This window comes from Temnothorax nylanderi, unplaced genomic scaffold (genome assembly GCF_030848795.1).
Source record: "Temnothorax nylanderi isolate EJ_2023f unplaced genomic scaffold, tnyl_v1.0 TNYL_tig0058_pilon, whole genome shotgun sequence".
NCBI classification, from domain to species: Eukaryota; Metazoa; Arthropoda; class Insecta; order Hymenoptera; family Formicidae; genus Temnothorax; species Temnothorax nylanderi.
In genome coordinates, this window is record NW_027249120.1 from 1056078 (window position 1) to 1061355 (window position 5278).

The following is a 5278-nucleotide window of genomic DNA, read 5'->3' on the forward strand; positions in this document are numbered from 1 at the left end:
TTGCGTGGGACGTAAATTGCAAATAAAATGTGACCGGGAGAGGAAGAGGGATCAATCTATCCGGGTATAGGCAGATTATTGTGCTCTGCCCCCTTCTTCCCCCCTCCCCCCGTAATACTCGCGGTCGAATCAACAACGCGGGCGAGGCATAAGTTTTCATTTGCGGGTCAGCAAACGCTAACGAAGTCCCCGGCGATAAATTTTGCCAGAGCTTTTCCTCGAGTAATCCCGTTGCCGGGGCTAAGCCCCGGCGAAAACTCCACGAGAGCGGGCTCTTCACGCGAATTAAGACGAATCTGCCTTCACCGGTCATCTCCGTCGCGCTTGCATTCTCCGATACGTTCGTTCGGCGAGAACGATCTCAAGCTTAAAGCTGCAAGTCGGAGTCCGCGCGTTCATCCACGGTACCAAGAGATCTGCTTTACAGTCAATCGTTTAATTTTAATTGCTCGCAATTTCTGACAAACTTATCCAAAATACTTTATGACACGCTCATTTGAAAACAATAGTCTTTAATAGCATTTGTTTTTTTTCCTGACTTAGTTGAGAATGATTATAAAACTATATATGTCTGCATTCAAAATTTAATCAAGAATTTTATAAAATATAACTGAACTCGTAAGATTTTTTCTTGGCAGTCAATTTAACTTGAAATTTTAGTCCTTTGTTAACTAATTCGATTTTTCCCATCCTTTTTTTTTTATAAACGCGAGACGAAACGAAAAGCATTTTTACCCCTCGTAATATTTTTTCATCAAACCCCATTTCGCCGGACAAGCATTTTACGCATGTCACACACACGTGCGCACGCACACACTCGCACGCACGCACACGGTCGCGTTTTGCGTAATACGTGCTCTTCAGCGTCTCATAGCTTCTCTGCCAATTATATGCTCTGCTCTTGACTCTATGGCGTGCCTCGTAATAAACGGCCGGCCATGTTACATTATAGGAGCCGGGCGTCCGGCATTCCGTGATATTGTGCAAGGGCTGTGGCGGCGGCGGGGGCGAGCTGTGCGAGATCGCCCTGTCGTCGAGGGGAACAGGGATGCGCTCCTGGATGTGGTCGACATTAATGGCTACGCTCGTCCCCGTGGCATAAACGCGACCGTCACATATCGTCACAATGCTCTCGCTCACTGTGCGCCGCAGAGTACACTGTCGCGCGCGCGCGCGCTCACGTGGAGCGGCAGTTTATTATGTATGTATGCGGGACATCATCACAGCATCACTACTTACAATTTACGTTCTACGTGCAACTGGGCGCAACGACGTTCCTATTGTTTTGTTCAACTTTTAATGACGTAACTTCGCACAATTGACCGCGCGTGCTAGGGACGAGCGCGGAGCTATTTCCGTCATCTTGATAATCGTGATGTACCGCACACTTGTGAGCGCAACGTAACTCATCATTATAACGGGATGCGATGCAAAAGTTTGAGCGATCGTACTGTGAATTTTGTTTTTGCAATCTGACAATTTTTTTTACACACGTAACATTTCCTTCGGAGATAATTCATGGCGCAAGTGTTACATATTTAACGTGTGCGATTCATTGCGATACAAAGCTATTCGCGTAACGCATAATTGAGTGTTGTCGAGAAGAAGGATATAACAACTTTTGGGAGGAACAAATAAATTGGAACAAATTACACGCTCTCGAGGCCCGTCTGATTGCTTTACAAACCCGACAGCCGTCGACATCCGTGGCACTGACAGTTGTAGATTTATGTATGCATTTGTATGAATGCCATATATCTGCATGTCAGGTCGTCATTGGCAACAGCGGATCGTTCGCAGCTTGCTATAGGAGGCGAATCAATTATCGTGTCGCACGCACAGTTTCTTCATCGATTAACCGATCGTCGAGCCAACAATCGCCCCTTTATAAATTAGTCAGATTTGAAATATTATTTAAACATCAAACGAGTACGCAACGATCATTATGCATCCTTTTCAGTGAGAAACGGCGTATTAATTTATATAATTATAATTGTTTCCATCAATAAACAGGCTTCGCGCTAATTATTGCCAGAGGAAAGGATAACGATCGCGCCCACAGGAAAAAAAGGTCCAATAATCAGGCGAATAATCGTGTTCTGTCGCGGCGACGTGCAAGCGGTATCGCATATTTCCTGGACGAAGGGGGGGAGGACGCCGCTATATTAAATTACTAATGGCACACCATATTATTCCCACACACCGGTTCGATCCGTGTTGCTATGTGCCACCGGATGAAATTCCCCGCGTTCGTCACAGTCTGATTCCTCGGATAAAACCCCCGCGTGGCACCGCCAGACGCCGCGCCGCGCCGCTGTCCGGCGAAAATGAAAAAAGATCCACACCAACGTGGCGAGTATTACGCGAGCTCGGCTGCGGGAAACCGCAAGCACGAAACGGGCTGCCAAAATTATTATTATGCACTTTTATGTGAGTAAATATCGCGGGAATTACCGAAGAAACACGTGAAATAATATTCAGTCGTGCGATACGTACAAATTCCACGGTGCATATTCCGGACATCTTCCATTAATGACTTCTCACAAATCTATGAATATGAAACGCTCCTAACGAACGTGTACCTCGTTAAAAATTAAGCTCGGGAGATATCGATCGGTAAATCGTTTAAAAACTCATAAAGGAGGCTTGAGAAAGGAGACGCGTCATCGGCGAAAGATCGTTGATTATAACGTTATCATTTTTTGTGATTGCCACGTAGGCGTTGCCTGCGATGTACGTGCAGTCGCGTTACGCTCGTTGCGTGACTAATTACAGGGCTAAGAGCTTTCGAAAATGCCGTGATGCCGTTTCGGATTCGGGCTCGTGTTCCGTTCGTTCACCCCTGGTTGGACGGACTTTCTCTCCTCTTTGTTGCCGTCCGTCGGCCTGTCGCTGAGCGCGATGTGATCTATAGAGATAAGAGCCTCGGTGCCATTTTCGTACGGATGCACCTGCAACCGGTGTGCAATTCGCGCATCGGTACTTTCGCTTCCCTATCGCATATCTTATTTATCATTTCATTTGCGGGGCTGTCGCAGTGAACTGTGCAATTAAATTCTTATACCATGAAACGCGACATGGTAACGTTTAAATTCGGACTTAATAAACATTATTTTAAGATATTAATTAGCATTTCTTATTTCAGGATCTCGATAAACTTTCCGTACATCATCTATATATACATGTACATACATATGACAGTAATTCCAACTTTCTTGAAAAATAACATAACGTGAATTATATAAAGACATGTTTAAAAATTTGTTGTAATCATTGAGACTGCGATATTTGATGATCGAGGAAAAGCTTTTTGACATTAAATTTGCGGTGGATTTACAGTGGATTGAAACAGCATCGCGATATAACAAATCTTAATTACAGTAAGCTTATTATGTCATTTCTTGGTGGCTGAGAATATCGTAGATTACAGATTAGTTATCGCGAAATCACGGGAGAGTATTATTTGGTCCGATTATATCTATCTGCAGCCGAAGTTACGAAACCAGCGTCTGAGAATACACAACGACGCGTTCGGCTCGTATACGTACATCAACCGATACACGAGAGAAGGTAATCGCCCTGCCATAACAAAGTGATTCTATTATGGCATAATGCAGGGACAATAAGCAGTATCGCTATACCTCGGCTATTCCCGGGGTGTCTCATAAAGGAGGCTGCGCCTGAACGAGTATTTGCGCGAGTTGGTATATACGCTCGGTGTATACATTTCCGAAATAGGGAGCGGCTTATATGTGATACATTTTCACATATACTCAAGTTTCTTATCATCGGCAATTTCCCGAAATGATTGTCTGCTCTGCGGGAGAGGCATCTTGATTCGACAAATTCTTCGCGGCTAATCTTGATAAATTATGACATCTCAATTGCAAAAGATTACGAATTTATAAATAATAAATTAAAATTATAAATCGAATATAAAATTATAAATCGAATTTTACTGTTTGCAAATTTTAATATTAATATACTACAATCGTTTTTGATACAACGATTCTTCTTATTTTCCTTTTATTTATATTGTTACGTTTGTTAAACTCTACCGAATATGAAATTTATGAAAACGAGTTTTCGTAATGACGGTATCAAAGAGTGACGAAACGTATCTCTGATTTCACTCATCGATGCAAAACAATTTTATGTACACTTTGCACGTTATTAGCTTCATACATCAATGCATTACGAATTTGGGAATTGACAGTTATGTTATATACGAGTATATATATTGGAAAATACACGTCGTTCATCCTACGCGACACTGATGAATTATCTACAATAACACGCTAGACGTCTACAGACAGAGGATAGGTTTTTCCAGGCGTCGAATAAAGTTGGGAAATGTCAAAGGAAAGACAAGCGACTTTTCTGTCGCGCGACAAAGCATAGCGTTCGGCTGAATATAAAAACGCGAGGGACAATGTCGCTTATGTTTCGCGGTGATTGAAACATTGAATTAGCGCTGGAAGAGGCGGGAATTGAGATCCGCGCAGAAGAACCATTACCCATCCTACCTATAAAAGGCAGATAAGAACTGCTTTCTAAACAGTGACAGAATAACATTTGCATTATTAATATCGATTTATCTCTAAACGTATAGGGAAAACCTATTCGTTTAACAGGCTATTATTAATGACATAACACGATGAAGAATATATACAGTTATATTAAAATGCACATTTAACGGTAAATAAGTTAACTTGATATACAACGCGAAATATAACATGGAACATGGTTTTGAACATGGTTTAATACATTTAATCCCCTTTTCCTTTTCATTTCCTGTAAATTTTTCTTTTCATAATGATATACTATATAAAAGCGGTATTAGCGCGACGTATTGTAGTGATGAATTTCAATTTTCATCATTAGAGAATTCTACAGATGTTGGCGCCTGTTATTATTGATATTGCGATCATGATATTTCCGTCTTAGACACGCATCATCAAGAAGATTGCCCATACACGCACCCACGTCGAACATTACTCCGGCCAACAAAGAAGAAGAGATTGCCATACGGACACTTACGATCGCGAGGCACGTCATGCATCTCGAGGATTTCTGTTGTAAAAACAGCGGTATTCGATGAGTCGCTATTCTCCTCTCGCGGAAGGATCTCTAATAAAAATTGGCGTGACCGATCGCCGTGCATAATCCCTTCTGGATTCAACGAAAGCCACTTTGTCCGGACGACTGTGGATCGTGGGAGTAACATCGCGACGCGACATTTACCTTGCAAATGTAAAGATTACACCGTCCGTTTCGC